The 16683-nt window shown below is 41.3% G+C and overlaps 1 protein-coding gene and 1 pseudogene across 6 annotated transcripts in view; both read left to right on the top strand.

Annotated features, from left to right (window-relative positions):
- The window catches only part of LOC112853598 (uncharacterized), a 32431-nt gene that overhangs the window by 11938 nt on the left and 3810 nt on the right, over positions 1-16683 (top strand). For 2 of the 6 annotated variants that reach the window (XM_086705768.1, XM_086705763.1), the window contains exon 4: positions 2517-3977. The exons of 2 other annotated variants lie outside the window; for them this stretch is intronic. The gene's annotated coding sequence lies outside the window, so the exon portion shown is untranslated. Of the gene's footprint in view, positions 1-137; positions 838-2516; positions 3978-16683 lie in introns of those variants that run through there. 2 more of the 6 variants (XM_086705767.1, XM_086705764.1) reach the window with 1 other exon arrangement.
- Positions 266-16667, top strand: LOC147580582 (zinc finger and SCAN domain-containing protein 31 pseudogene; annotated as a pseudogene).

Here is a 16683-nt window from a genome sequence, read left to right as displayed (position 1 = left end):
GGCTCATTTGCATATATCAATTGTCCTATATGCATAGGTCTGTTTCTGGTTCCTCTGTTACGTTCCATTGGTTTATTCGTATTTCCTTGGGTCGGTACCACATTTTCCTAATGATTGTAACTTTACATTACATTTAGGTATTCTGTGGAGCAAATCGTCTTACCCGAGGAGTCCAGCTTGTTTGCCCCTCGTGGGGCAGAGCCACCCTCCCACGCTGGACTCCCAGGCACAGCCACCGTGTGCAGTCTCTGTGTTGCCGTCAAGGATGGCAGGGCTTGTAGGCATCCTCGTGCTGCAGGCCACACCTCCACCTGGAGGCCTGGTATTGGGGACCTTGCCCAAGCAACTCTGCCAAGACTCTCTCGCTGGGGTAGAGGAAACTTGAGCACACTTTTCCCCACTCTAACTCTCTATTCCGTACTTTTCCACTCCCGGCTCTCCCCCGGCCCCCAGGAGTGCTCTCTTGGCAGTGAGACAGTCCCCACAGCCGTGCTGGTTCTCCTGTCCCTTGCCTGACGCTGTCAGATGAGTAAGAATGGAACACTGCAGGCGCCAGCACTTTCTCGTGTTGAGCGTCTTGTTAATGCCGTAGCAGGGATTCAAGGCTTAGCTGTTACTTTTTTTTCTTTTTTAATGTTTATTTGTTAATTTTGAGAGAGAGAGAACACAGGAGGGGCAGGGAGAGGGAGAGAGAGAAAGAATCCCAAGCAGGCTCCTCTCTCTCAGCACGGAACCCGATGCGGGGCTCGAACCTATGGACCCGGAGATCGTGACCTGAGCCAAAACCAAGAGTTGGACGCTCAGCTGGCTGAGCCACCCAGGTGCACCTCTGACTTTCATTTTGTCTGTGTTAACTGACCACCAACACCTGGCAGCTGGTGCACGAAATGGTATGAGAGTGTACAAGTTGACTTAGTGTAATTATCAACTAGACTTTTGTTATGTAACCAGCACCTCCCCCCACCCCCAGCTACCACCCCAAATCTGTTGCTCACGGTACAGGACTTGGTCTTGCTTATGTTGTGTGTCAGCTGTGGCTCACTTGCAGATCTGCAACACGTTCTGTCCACTCCAGGACCCAGGCTTGAGAAGTAAAAGAAAAACGGTGGCAGGAACACACAGTGGCTTTTACAGGAGAGCATATATCATTTGCATTTATGTTTCATTAGCCAAAGCAGGTCAAATAGCCAAGCTTAACGATAGGGTGGGGGAAAATAATCCTTACAAAGATGGCCATGAGGAACCAAAAAAAATTGATAAAATCTACCATCGAGAGGGCCAATGTTTATGGAATGCTTTCTATGTCGGGGCTTTTTCTGAGTGCCTTATGTGTGTATTTGTCAATAACAAACAGTGGTATGAGATACATACCACTACCATTTTACAGCTGCAGAAGTTGAGGAGCAGAGACATTAAATAACTTGGTCATTTGGCCAGGAAATGGTCAAGCCGGGGATTGAAACCAGGAGTGTAAGGTGATGACCTGTTCTCTTAACTACTAAGCTGTAACGTGAAAGTTTCAGCATGAAGGTTGTTCCTATGCCGTCGTGGGCCTCAAGGAGCCAGTGTGTTATGCTGGTAAAAACTTTCAAGGTGAGATTCGAGAGCCCTTGGTTCCAATCTGTTTTTACCTCTAAGTAACCATATTAGGCTAGACTAATGCCACGTAGCTGAGCCTCAGTTTCTATATCCTTAAAAATAAAGGAGACATGTCAAATATTTTGACATCCCTTCCAGCTTTGAGATTTTTGTAATCTCTCCAGATAGATAGTAAAATGCTTTGCTGACGTGATGGCCTCTTTAGTCTGCTCCTTTATATGTGGTTACGTTCACAGGCGACTTGAAGAAGTGTTGCGTCTCCTCCCTAGTCCGTTCCTTCTGTTTTACTTCTATTTTATGTTAGTGAGAATATACTAGTAGTAGTAACTTCCACTTACTGGGACCTTCTCTGTTCCAGGTACCTTTTCAAGCTCCTTTGGTAAATTATTTCATTTAAAAATATAGATGCTAGGGGCGCCTGGGTGGCTCAGTCCATTAAGCGTCCAACTTCAGCTCAGGTCATGATCTCGCGGTCCGTGAGTTCGAGCCCCGCGTCGGGGTCTGTGCTGACAGCTCAGATCCTGGAGCTTGTTTCACATTCTGTGTCTCTGGCTCTCTCTGCCCCTCCCCTGCTCATGCTCTGTCTCTCTCTCTATCTCAAAAATAAATAAAAACATTAAAAAGATTTTTAAAATATATAGGTCCTATACTTAGAAGAGAAGAAAGGATGAAAAAAGTGCTCTTAAACATCCATATTTGAGCACTTTTAAAAAAGCACAGGAAAATAGCCCAAAGAAAGCAAAGGGAAAGAGCAGAAATTAATGAAAAACACGTGTACAGTCTTACTTAGGACTTTTGCATATGAAAAGCCCTATTCTGGGTGATTTCTCTCCTAGGCTGCTCTCATTTGTTACATTTGACTCCTTTTCCCCCTCTAAGGAAAGGGTGCCTATTTCATGATCAGCCTGTTCTTTCAGAGGGTGACTCCTGGCCTTAGACAAGGAGTCTATCTCCCTGCAGAGTTTTGCGGAAGTCTAGCACAGAGGACTAAATGGGAACATTCCCCAGGGCCTCCACAAGTCCAGGGGCTTCTGAATAGGTCAGCCAAGTGAGGGAGGAGCCCCTTTGAGGAATCACAGCTTGCACTGCTTCAAGCCAAGGACAGTATCACTCTGATAAAGGGATAAGTCTCACTGATAAGTATCACTCTGGTAAAGACACTTGGGAGAACCTGCCCTGAAGTTCACTTCTGTCAGTGCCCTGGGAGTGGGAAATTCTCCCTTCACCTTGCGCACAATTTCAGCTTCAGCTGTGATAAAAGCATCTGCTGCTCAGTCTAACGTGAGTGCTCCAGAAATGCCTCTCCCTGAGAAAACAAGCCCTGGAGCACCAGCAGTCCTGACTGAGCCCCAGCAGACTTGAGGAAACCCTATGAGGATTCTCAGCCCGGAAGGACCTTCAGTGTAAACCCAGGTCCCGTGGCACTGCACAGCAGAGAAGCCACCTAAAGAAGAGTCCCATGAGAGTAAAGAATGTGGCAAAGCCTGCGGATACTGGGAGGGTCTTGTCAGGTGTCAGAGGACCCATGAGGATATCTTCAGTGCTGTAAATGTTCGTGTGAGCTCAGCTCTCATCAAACAGAAGCAAATTCATCTTGGACGCGAGTGCGTAGGTGGAAGGTCTTCATTTGGAAGCAGCGCTTCTTGCCAGAAAACCCATAAATGGAAAAATGTGGGAAGGCCTTCACTAAGATCAGTCTTCTCCATCAGTAAATACACCCTGGAGCAAAGCCCTATATGTGTGACTGCTCTGGGGACCTTTCAGCGTTAGCTCAGTTCTTACAGTGGATCAGAGATTCCTCTTTGAGTGTAAGTGATACGGGAAAGCCTTCAGTCAAAGTTCAAATCTTACCAAACATCAGTCTGTACTGGAGAGAAGTCTTCTGCCTGGGGCGGGTATGAACTCCTTTCTTCAGACATCAAAGGATACACAACAAAAATAAACTTCAATTGTCAAATATATGGTAAAGGTATAGTACAGGACTTTTTCAACATCAAGCATCACAAGTAGGAAGAGCATGCAACTCTTGATCTCAGGGTCATGAGTTTGAGCCCCATATTGGGCCTAGAGATTATTAAATAAATAAAAACTTTAAAAATCCAACTGCATACAATCATTTGACCATTTTATGGAATTAAGACAAGTGTTTATTAGAGACTTTGTCAGGTCACTTCATGGGGAAAAGTGAATTAAAACATCTGTGACAGATCTCTATGGGTATTTAACTTTCTTTGGCACAGTTAGCTTTCATTTTCTGTAGTAAAGGTAGAGAATGGGGGGAAAGTCTTTATTCACAACCTTTGATGATTGAAACATTATTACATTTATTTTTGGCTTGGAATTCATGATGCTAATTAAAATAGTTTTTCTAAGAATGATTTTGACATTAATTCCTTTGACGCATTTCTACCAGACTTACTCCCTTTTATTTTTAGAGTGTTAGTATCTGGGAAATGCTGCAGATATCTATGGTTTGGTAAATCGTTTCACAGAATTTCCTATGCCTTTGGGCAGAAAAAGTAGATGAAGACACATGGGTGGGCCATGTGAACTTATGATTTGCTAAACAACAGACCAAATTTACCTTGTTCACTTTGTGTGTCTAATATATGGAAGGAATAGTGACCCATACGGAGAAGGCTTGAGCATGTGCTCAGTGAAGGGTCCTGCTTGTGGGTTGATAGCAAGTCAGCCTGAAGAGGGAGCTGTCACAGTTTGTCATTGGATCTCCCACCTTCCCAGGCCTGTCCACAAATGAGAGTGGTTATTATTCAGTGTGGATTCGTTGTGAACTCACTTCATGGAATATCATAATCATTGGTCTGTGTGTGGCCTTTTGTTTTTATACATTTTATTTTATCTCTACCCCCCCATCCCAGTCCCATTTCTCCCAGTTCCTTCCAGTCACCCGTAAATCGTTGTGTTCTATCTCATTCTATGCCCTTCTGCTTTTTGAAGCCAATGAATTATGAATAACAATTCACTAGGCAGGTTGAATCCTCTGCTGTGAGGTGGTTACTTAAGTCATTTGCTCTAATGACTAAGTGAAAGCCATTTAGGGTGTTCACCAGCTTTGCTCTGAACACCTTTGGGAGTGTTTTTCTGAGGAGCATACACAGGAATGAAACTGCTGGCCCACAGGTTATGCACAGTGTAAATTGCACTAGCACGTAATTGTTCTTTTTCCGTGTGAACTAACAGATCTATCTGGTATCTTAACCTGATGGTGATGTCACCTGTCCCACATGGGTTTTGGGAGCTGCAGACTTCCAAACAATGCAGGTACTTTCTCATCTGGTGGCGCCGTGGGGTGAGGCAGATCTCCAAGACAGAAATAAAGAAACCTCAACTTCAAAAATAATGCCTGACTTCTCAGGGTCTGGTGATGCGAACTGATACTGCTACTTAAAATGCAGTGTGATCCTAAAAGCTACATACCAGACCATGCTGTGTGTAAAGGGGAAACAAAATACTTTTCTAAGAACATCCCAGAAAGGGAGTGTAGCAGGTGCAAAGGTGCTGACATACTGGAGAAATAGCATGGCCGGTGAGACAACAAGAAGAGAGGAGGACACAGGTGAAGGGGGATGGCCTATAGAAATGACCTTTGGGTTTTACCCTGAGTGAAATGGAAAGCTTATGGCTGGATTTTAAGCAAAGATGTGGCGTAATCGGTCTTAGGCTTTGAAAGGATTCCTCTAGCTGCCTTGTGAAGCATATAAAGGGACAGGAGTGGGAGCTAAGAGAACAGTTAGGAACCAATGAGGTAATCTAGGCAGGAACAGTGCCTTGGACACAGGTGCTCAGCAGAGGTGGTGAGAAGTGATGGATCCTGGTTACACATTGAAGACCATGCCACAAGGATTTTGCTCATGGATAAGATCGAAAGAAGAGGCAAGAATCACCCAAGTGTTTTGGCGTGGAAGAACAGAGCGACCTTAACAGAGATGAGAGGATGCGGCTGGAACAGTTATTTTTGAACAAGTGAATGTGGGATATAAGTTAGTGCCTCCCAGAAGTTTTGCTGTTTGAGAAAAAAGGAACATTCTCGGCACAGTCTGCCTGTCAGCCCAGAGCATTCTTCAGCCACACCGGGCTGAGTCCCAGATGAAAGACTTTTCTTTTTTAAATTTTTTTTTTTTTAACGTTTATTTATTTTTTTGGGACAGAGAGAGACAGAGCATGAACGGGGGAGGGGCAGAGAGAGAGGGAGACACAGAATCTGAAACAGGCTCCAGGCTCTGAGCCATCAGCCCAGAGCCCGACGCGGGGCTCGAACTCACGGACTGCGAGATCGTGACCTGGCTGAAGTCGGACGCTTAACCGACTGCGCCACCCAGGCGCCCCGAAAGACTTTTCTTACAGGCACTTCCCTCTTCCTCCACCCAACTGCTCCTGAAGACGGGGGACTTACGAAAGCAGTATTTTCTCAGCCACATTGTAGAAAGGACATAGATGTAAATTGCTGAGTGACATCCTGGAGTTGTCTCATTTAAATTTACAGAATGAGATAAACTGCCTGCCTCTGAGAGTTACAGCAGGTCAGTTCTAACCTCCGAGTCCATAGTTTCTTGGGAAATATTACCTGTGGTATATTCTTCTTTTTGAAGAGTAATCAAATTAGTGATATGTAAATGTTCTCTTAGGTTAGAATGTTAAAATAGGAGTGGAACAGAAATCACTTAATAGCTATTCAGACTGCAAGAACATGCACCCGGAATTCTGCTTGGGGTAATGGTGGACAGAGTCCTATGGACCAGTTCTCCCACTGAGAAGTGGGGACGCTGGGCAAAATGCTTTTAAAAAAATCTATCCAAACACATTAAAGAGCTAATTTGAGAATAAAAGATTAGAGTGAAAGAGTATGTATATTTAAGGAGATGATCCTTTCTTTGGGCATCTTCTGATTCTGGAAAGGGTACCTGAGAGGGTGAGTCAAACTCTTGATAGGGTCACAGAAAAAAAAGTCACCAAAGTTAGATTCTGGAGACTGCCAACATAGGAGGTAGTGCAGGTAAATGCCCTCACTCTGGTGTGTGGGACCCCAAAGACTGTCCTCTAAAAGTACACGAACCACACATAGGCTCTCACAGGGGCCACTGCTCTGCTTTGAATCCTAATCTCTACAGTGGATTTAAGTGATTCCATAATGCCAGTGCCCACAGGTACTGGGAGGTCGTCTCTATAAGAATGTAATATTCTCTTAGGTCTGAAACTATTTCTATAAGCAATTTTGCAAAAACAAATTTTAAAAATTAGGAACATGAGAAGACAGATGACACAAAATCCAAGAAAAGCAATTGATAGTAGAAACACATCTGGGAGGGACACCTGGGTGGCTCAGTTGGTTAAGCCTCTGACTGTTGATTTTGGCTCAGGTCACAATCTCCTGGTTCATGAGTTTGAGCCCCACATTGGGCTCTGTGCCTGCTCGGGATTCTCCTGTCTCTGCTCCACCCTAACCCTCTCAAAAATCAATTTTTAAAACGCTTAAAATTTTAAGTTAAAATGGATCAAAGATGTAAAGGTGAGAGCTAAAACTTTAAAACATTTAGAAGAAATCTGGTGTAAATATGACCTTGGATTAAGGCAGTGATTTCTTCAGTAACACCAGAAACTCAAGAAACAAAATTAAGAAGAGAAATTGGACTTCATCAAATTATAAACCTTTTTTGCTTCAAAGAACACTATCAACAAAGTGAAAAGACCTCCCATGGAACAGAAGAAAATCTTGGCAAGTCATATATCTGATATGGGTCTAGTACCCAGGATACATAAAGAACGCTTACAACTCAGCAACAAAAAGACTGACAACCCAATTTAAAAATGGCCAAAGGCTTTGAATAGATATTTCTTCCAAGAAGATATGCAAATGGACAATAAGTCCATGAAAAGATGCACGTCATTCTACATTAGGAAAATTCAAATCAAAGCCATGAGATACCACTTCACACCCAGTAAGGTAGCTATAATAAAGATAGGAACAGGTGTTCACAGGGATGTAGAGAAATTAGAACCTTCCTGCATTGCTGGTGAAAATATAAAATGGTGTAGCCACCTTGGAAAATCGTTTAGAAGTTCCTCAGAAAGTTAAACATAGAGTTACCATATAACCCAGCAATTCCCCTCCTAGTTATATATTTTTAAAAAATTTGAAAACAGGTGTTCAAATAAAAACTGTACATATGGGGGCGCCTGGGTGGCTCAGTCCATTAAGTGTCTGACTTCAGCTCAGGTCATGATTTCACAGTCTGTGAGTTCGAGCCCCGAGTCGGGCTCTGTGCTGACAGCTCAGAGCCTGGAGCCTGCTTCAGATTCTGTGTCTCCCTCTCTCTCTGCCCCTCCCCTGCTTATGCTCTGTCTCTCTCTGCCTCAAAAATAAATAAAAACATTAAAAAAAAAAACTGTACATATGGGAATGCAAGTTGGTGCAGCCACTCTGGAAAACAGTATGGAGGTTCCTCAAAAAACTAAAAATAGAACTACCCTATGACCCAGCCATTGCACTACTAGGTATTTACCCACGGGATATAGGTGTGCTGTTTCAAAGGAGCACATGCACCCCAATGTTTATAGCACCAGTATCAACAATAGTCAAAGTATGGAAAGAGCCCAAATGTCCATCGATGGATGAATGGATAAAGAAGATGTGGTATATATACACAATGGGGTATTACTCGGCAATCAAAAAGAATGAAATCTTGCCATTTGCAACTACGTGGATGGAACTGGAGTGTATTATGCTAAGTGAAATTAGAGAAAGACAAAAATCGTATGACTTCACTCATATGAGGACTTTAAGAGACAAAACAGATGACCATAAGGGAAGGGAAACAAAAATAATATAAAAACAGGGAGGGGGGCAAAACAGACGAGACTCATAAATATGGAGAACAAACTGAAGGTTACTGGAGGGGTTGTGGGAGGGGGGATGGGCTAAATGGGTAAGGGGCACTAAGGAATCTCCTGAAATCATTGTTGTACTATATGCTAACTAATTTGGATGTAAGTTAAAAAAAATAAATTAAAAAAAAACTGTACATAAATGTTCACAGTAGAACTATTCATAATAACCAAAAAGTAGAGACAATCCATTTCTGTTGATTAATAAATGAATAAACAATTGTGCTATCATCATACAATGGTACATTATTCAACCATAACAAGGAATGAAGTATTTATACATGCTGTAACATGGATGAACCTTGAAAACATTACACTAAATGAAGGAAGACAAAAAAAGGCCACATAGTGTATAATTCTATTTTACAAAATGTCCCAAATAGGAAAATCCACAGAGACAGAAAGTAGATTCATGGTGAGAGGTATGGGAAGTGACTGGTAATGTAAACAGAGATGGAAACTTTAAAAATTAATGAAAAGGAAATAATAATAAAAAACACCATAACAAATGAAGAATGCTTTGAAGGACTCATCAATAGACTGGACAATCATTAGACACTACTAATGGTGTGGATTTATTTTGGGGTGATGAAAATGTTCTAGAATTAGATAGTGATGATGGTATCTCAAATTTGTAAATATACTAAAAATCACTGAATATTACACATTAAGAGGGTGAATTTTATGTCCTGTGAATTATGTCTCGATAAAAAATATTAAAATCTATTCATTCCATGTAGGGGAAGGGAATACCCAGGCCTGGTCTTACCTTCCCATACAGGGGAAGAGCAAGCCCCAGCCTGTTCTGTCCTTCCTGTCTCATGTAAGGACGGAAAGGGAACAAAAACTGAGAAGCACTTGTGAATATCACAGTCCAAGGCCACAGACTCCCTGAAAGACTGAAACCTAATCTCAGGACTCTAGAATGCTGCTCTCCCCTCACCCTATCGCCAGATTAATAGGGATCCTATATAACAAGGGAAACAATTGGAACAATTGCACAGCTTAGTTCTATTTAAGAAGTCCAGAGGGAAACCCAGAAGCAAAAGGTAAGGCAAAAACACAGACACCAGACCAAACTTTAGCTCTGATACCTACAGCTATAGCAAACAATAAATACCCAAATTCTACCTACAAACACATAAAATCCCGCACTATTTATCTAAAGACCTATTTACCTCAGTTCTTTTTACCTAATTTATTATGTCTGGTTTTCAAAAAACAACAACAAAAGAAGGCACACTAAAAGGTAAAAAGCAGGGGCACCTGACTGGCTCAATCGATAGTGCATGTGACTCTTGATCTCAGGGTCATGAGTTTGAGCCCTACGTTGTAGAGATTACTAAATAATAATAATAATAATAATAATAATAATAATAATAATTTAAAATTTAAAGTAAGGTAGCAGTAATCAAAACTAAACTTAGATTCAGCAGAGATGTTGGAATTACCAGACCAGGAATTTTTTTTTTTTTTTAATTTTTTTTTTTTTCAACGTTTATTTATTTTTGGGACAGAGAGAGACAGAGCATGAACGGGGGAGGGGTAGAGAGAGAGAGGGAGACACAGAATCTGAAACAGGCTCCAGGCTCTGAGCCATCAGCCCAGAGCCTGACGCGGGGCTCGAACTCACGGACCGCGAGATCGTGACCTGGCTGAAGTCGGACGCTTAACCGACTGCGCCACCCAGGCGCCCCAGACCAGGAATTTAAAAGAACTATGATTAATATGCTAAAGGCTCTAATGGGAAAAGTAAACAACATGCAAGAACAGACTGGTAATGTAAACAGATGGAAACTTTAAGAATTAATGAAAAGGAAATAATAATAAACACCCTAACAAATGAAGAATGCTTTGAAGGATTCATCAATAGACTGGACGAGGCCAAAGAATCAGAGAGGTTGAAGAAATGTCACCGATAGAAACTTGCCAAACTGAAAGGCAAGGAGAAAAGAATTAAAAGGAGGGAAAAGAATAAGAACTTTGAGGCAAAAGGCAAAGTATAATTCATATGCTAAGGGAGAGGAATGAAATCAGATAAAATGCTCAATTAAAGCCTCAGAAGGCAGAAAGAGTGGAAGAAGAAAAAAAAAAAAACAAGAGCCATGAATAGACAACAGTAACAAAAATTATAGGTATTAACTGAACTATATCAATAATCACTTCATTTAAAAAAATTTTTTAACATTTATTCATTTTTCAAAGACAGAGACAGAGTGTGAGTGAGGGAGGGGCAGAGAGAGAGGGAGACACAGAACTGGAACCAGGCTCTAGGCTCTGAGCTGTCAGCGCAGAGCCCAATTCAGGCTGATCACAAACTGAGATCAGGACCTGAACGGAAGTTGGACACTTAACCAACTGAGCCACCCAGGGGCACCAATAATCACTTCATTTTTTTTAAAGTTTTATTTATTTTTAAGTAATCTCTACACCCATTGTGGGGCTTGAACTCATGACTCCGAGATCAAGAGACACATGTTCCTCCAACTGAGCCAGCTAGGTGCCCTTCAATAATCACTTTAAACATCAGCGGTCTAAATATACCAATTAAAAGACAGAGGCTGGTTAAATAAAATTTAAATTAAAAAAAAAAGGTGGGTGGGGGGAACCTCCTAGATCATTAAAAAAAAGAGAGAAAGACAGTGAATTAAAAACAAAGAAAAAAGGGGTGCCTGGGTGGCTCAGTCGGTTAAGCATCCGACTTTGGCTTAGGTCATGATCTCACGGTTCGGTTCGTGAGTGCAAGACTCACATAGGGCTCTGTGTTGACAGCCTGGAGCCTGCTTCAGATTCTGAGTCTCCCTCTCTCTCCGTCCCTCCCCCACTCATGCTCTGTCTCTCTCTCTCTGTCAAAAATAAATTAACATTAAAAATTTTTTTTTTCTAATTAAAAGAAGAAATCAAGACCCAACTTTAAGTTCTCTACAAGAACCACTCTTTAAATGTAAAGACACAGATTAAAGAGATGAACAAAGATACACCATGCTAACACTCATCATAAGAAAGGTGGAGGGGTGCCTGGGGGCTCAGTCAGTTAAGCGTCCAACTTTGGCTCAGGTCATGATCTTACAGCTGGCTTGTGGGTTTGAGCCCCATGTCTGGTTCTGTGCTGACAGTTCAGAGCCTGGAGCCTGCTTCGGATTCTGTGTCTCCCTCTCTTCCTGCCCCTCCCCTGCTCACACTCTGTCTCTCTCTGTCTCTCAAAAATAATAAAAACAAAAAAGGTAGAGTAGAGGTGCTTGGGTGGCTCACTCAGTTAAGCATCCCACTCTTGATTTGGCTCAGGTCATGATCTCATGATTCGATTCGTGAGATTGAAGCCCTGAGCCTGCTTGGGATTCTCTCTCTACCCCTCCCCCACTTGTGTTTTCTCTTTCTCTCTCTCAAAATAAAATAAACTTAAAAAAAAAAAAAGAAAGGTGTGAATGGAACTAAAGGGTATTATGCTAAGTGAAATTAGCCACTCAGAGAAAGACAGATCTCATATGACTTCATGCATATGAGGAATTTAAGACACAAAGCAGATGAACATAAGGGAAGGGAAGCAAAAATAATACAAAAACAGGGAGGGGGACAAAACATAAGAGACTCTTAAATACAGAGAACAAACTGAGGGTTGCTGGACGGGTTGTGGGAGGGGGGATGGGCTAAATGGGCAAGGAGCATTAGGGAGGACACCTGTCAGGATGAGCACAGGGTGTTATACATAGGGGATGAATCACTGGAATCTACTCCTGAAATCATTATAGCCCTATATGCTAACTAACTTGGATGCAAATTACCAAAATAATAAAAACATTAAAAAGGAAGTTGTAGTAACTATATTAATCTTAGACAAAGCTAGCTTTAGAGCAAGAAAATTTACTGGGGATAAAGAGGGACATTACATAATGACAAAGGAGTCAGTTTTCCATGAAGACATTACAATATTTTATGTATATGCACCAAGCAATAGAGTGTCAAAATACATAAGGCAAAAACTGGTACAAATGCAAGGAGAAATAGATGAATCCACTCGTAGATTTGGAACCCTTAACATCCCTTTTTCAGTAATGGAAAAATCCAGTAGGCACAAAACGAGTAAGGACATAGTCGGATTGAATAACAGTGTCATTCAGTTTGGTTGTAGTGGACATCTGTAGAATACTTTATCCAACAACAGCAGAATACTCATTTCTCTCAAGCACCCATGGAACATTCACCAATATTGGCCACATTCCAATGGCCATAAAATACACCTTAACAAACTTAAAAGAATACAAATCATACTAAGTACGCTCTCAGACCACAATGGATTTAAAAGAAATCAGTAACAGAAAGATAAGTGGAAAATCCCAAAATATTTGGAAGTTAAACAACATACTTCTAAATAAAACATGGGTCAAAGAAGTCTCAAGAGAAATATAAAAATGTTTTGAACTAAATGAATACTTCTCAAAATTTGTGGGATGAAGCAGAAACATTGTTTAGAGGAAAATTTATACCACTGAATGTATATATTAGAATAGAAAAAATGTCTAAAATCAAAAATGTAAGCTTCCATTTTAGGAAATTAGAAGAGCAAATTAAGTCCAAAATGAGCAGAAGAAAAATAAATAAAAATTGGAGCAGATATAAGTGAAGCTGAAAACAGGAAATCAATAGAAAAAAATCAGTGAAACCAAAAGCTGTTTTTATTTTTTTTAAGATCAATAAAACTGATAAACTTCTAGCCAGGTTAGCTAAGGAAAAGAGAGAGAGAAGACACAAATTTTAATATCACTGTGGATTCTATAGATATTAAAAAAAGGAATATTATGAACAACTCTATGCCCTCAATTTTTTCACCTAGATGAATCGTACCAATTTTTTGAAGGACACTACAATTCTGATTTCAATTACAATGTGTGGGTCTTTTTTTCCCACACCACCAAGCAGTTCTCAGATATCAGGTGGGTGTCATGCAATTCAACTCAATTCTGATACTATCTACCTGGAGATGGCATCAGATTTTCTCTGTTAAGGGCTCAGTCCTGCAAGACTGCCCCCTCTCCCCACCTAAGATGCCAATCACAAGTCCTAGGTTGTTACCTGAGCTTCAGACAACGAACTATAGATGGGAGGGACCAATGACCCCATCCTTTGGTTTGATTAATTTGCTAAAATGGCTCCAAAACTCAGGGAACCAGTTTACTTACTAGAATACTGGTTTATTAGAAAAGGATAGAATTCAGGAACAGATGCACAGGGTAAGGTATTGAAGAATGGTGCAGGACTCCCATACCCTCTCTGAGCATACCACTCTTCCCAAATCTGTGTTCACCCACCAGGAAGCTCTCCTAACCCCCTTCTTTTGGGTTTTTGTGGAAGCTTCATTACATAGACACGATTGATTAAATCATTTTCCATTGGTGATTGAACTCAATCTCCAGCCACCCCTTGCTGGGGGGGGGGGGGTGTACTTAAAGTTCCAACCTTCTAATCACATGGTTGTCCCCTCTGACAACCAAGCCCCCACCCTGAGGGGCTTCATAAAATTCACCCTATTAACATAACAAAAGATCTCATTGTCACTCTCAACACTGAATGGGGAGGAAGACCAAATATATGGTTTTTATTACAAGTCACAAAATCACAAACACAATTACCAAAACTCACACAAGGAGAAATGGACAATCTGAGTTGGCTTATATCTATTAAAAAAATTAAGACAATAATTAATCTTCCCAAAGTACCAGGTACAGATAGGTTCACTGGTGAGTTCTACCAAATATTTAAATAAAAATTATGTGACTGCTGTACTATATCATTTTTTTTACATTTATTTATTTTAGAAAGAGAGTGAGCAGGGGAGGGGCAGAGAGAGGGAGAGAGAAATTCCAAGCAGGCTCTGCACTGTTAGCACAGAGCCCAATGCAAGGCTCAAACACATAAACTGTGAGATCATGACCTCAGCTGAAATCAAGAGTGGGACACTTAACCAACTGAGCTATCCAGGCACCCCAATGCTGTACTATCTCTTAAAGACGATGAAAGCATAGAGGAATACTTCCTAATTCATTTTATGAGGCCAGTATTATCCCAATACCAAAATCAGACAAAGTTATTACAAGATGGGAAAACTGCAGACCAATATATATTTCATAGATAGATTGAAAAATCTTTATTAGAATATTAGTAAATTCATTCCAACAATGTATAGAAAGAACTGTATACTATATCCAAGTGAAATTTATTCTTGGTATGCAAATCTGGTTCACTATTTGAAAATCAGTTAATGTAATTGTCTCATCAATAGGCTAAAGAAGAAATGTCATATAATCATATCAACAGATGCAGAAAAAGCATCTGACAAAATCAAACACATTTATAATAAAAACTCTCAGCAAACTAGGGATAGAGAGGGAACTTCCTCAACTTAATAAAGAACATCTACAAAAACCTACAGCTAACATTATATTTAATGGTAAAAAAAAAACAAATGCTTTCCTATTTAGATGAGGAAGAGGATAAAGATGTCCCTTCTCACCATTCCCACTTAACACCATACTGGAAGACTTATGTAACGCAACAAATGAGAAAAAGAAATGAAAGTAATGTAGTTTGGGAAGGAAGAAATAAAACTGGCTGTTTGCCATAACACGATTGTCTCTGTAGAATATCCTAAAGAATACAAAAATAAAAATAAAAACCCTTCCTGGACCTAATAAGTGATTATAGCAAGGTTGCAGGATTCAGCTTAATACAGAAAAAATTGCTTTCTTATATAACAGCAATGAACAACAGGATTTTGAAATTAACATTTACCTTAGCACCAAAAAGATAAATACATAATTTGGTATAAATCTAACAAAATGTGTACAAGATCTCCATGAGGAAAACTATAAAACTCTGATGAAAGAAATCAAAGATCTAAATACAGTAGGAGATATTTCATGTACTCTGTTGTCATGATTGTCATTCCTCCCAATTAAATTATAGATACAATGTAATCCCAGTAAAATCCCAGTTAGTTCTTTTGTAGATACCAACAAATTGGGTTTTTTAATGTTTATTTATTTTTTTTGAGAGAGAGAGAGAGCAAGCATGAGCGGGGCAGGGGCAGAGAGAGAGGGAGAGAGAGAATCCCAAGCAGGCTCCACACTGTGAGTGCAGAACCCAGTGCGGGGCTACATCCCATGACCATGAGATCATGACCTGAGCTGAAATCAAGAGTCGGACACTTAACCAACTAAGCCATCCAGGCGCCCCTCCAACAAATTGATTCTAAAGTCTATAGGGAGAGGCCACAGACCCAGAATAGCTAACTCAGCATTGAAGGAAACAACAGACGACTGACACTTCCTAACTTCAAGACCAGTTATAAATCTACAGAAATCAAGACACATGATATTGGCAAAAACAATACACAAATAGATGAACAGAATGGAATAGAGAGCCCAGAAATAGACACATACTCCTGAGGTCCACACCGCGGAGGAACAGGAGGCTCTGAGTGTACCGAAGGTGGAGGAAGAGAAGGACCCTTCCTGGGAGCAGAAGCCTGGATGGCTGGGGGAGGTGCACCTTTATCAGGAGGTCTTACACCAGCGCTTCAGGCTCTTCCGTTACCAGGAGATGCCTGGGCCCGTGGCTGCGGCCCGAGACGCACACCAAGGAGCAGATCCTGGAGCTGCTGGTGCTGGAGCAGCTCATGACCATCCTGCCCGCCGAGCTCCAGGCCTGGGTGCGGGGACAGCACCCGGAGAGCGGGAGCAGGCGGTGACCGTGTTGGAGAGTTTGGAGACAGCACACAACAGGTGGGGAAAGGTTAATCCATCGTTCCTTGATTAGACACCAAGGGTCTGCCAGCAAAGAGAGGGGGCCTGTGTAAGCGAGGGGATTTCCGGCCCTTGTTGCTGGGCTAAAGCGTTGTCCTTTTGTTTTCTCTTTGAAACTCTGCTGCTTATGTGCTTTGTGTGAATTGATTATGACACAGATCTCGTTATTCTGCTTCCTGTATCCATAGGAATTGTTTACAACATGTTATTTTTTAGTAATCTCTACAACCAGCGAGGAGTTTGAACTTCGAACCCGAGATCGCGGGCTCCACTGAGCAGCCACGCGCCCCCGTAGCAGATTTTTTTTAATCAAATTTTGAGGTTTTAGCTATTGCCCGATATCTGTGATGGTCTTGTAAACCCAGCTCTACCTGTATGTCCT

This window comes from Puma concolor, chromosome B2, assembly GCF_028749965.1.
Source record: "Puma concolor isolate L17-30 chromosome B2, mPumCon1.1.hap2, whole genome shotgun sequence".
Taxonomy (NCBI): domain Eukaryota; kingdom Metazoa; phylum Chordata; class Mammalia; order Carnivora; family Felidae; genus Puma; species Puma concolor.
Note: the sequence above shows the minus strand (reverse complement) of the source record. Positions and strands in the feature narration are given on the sequence as shown.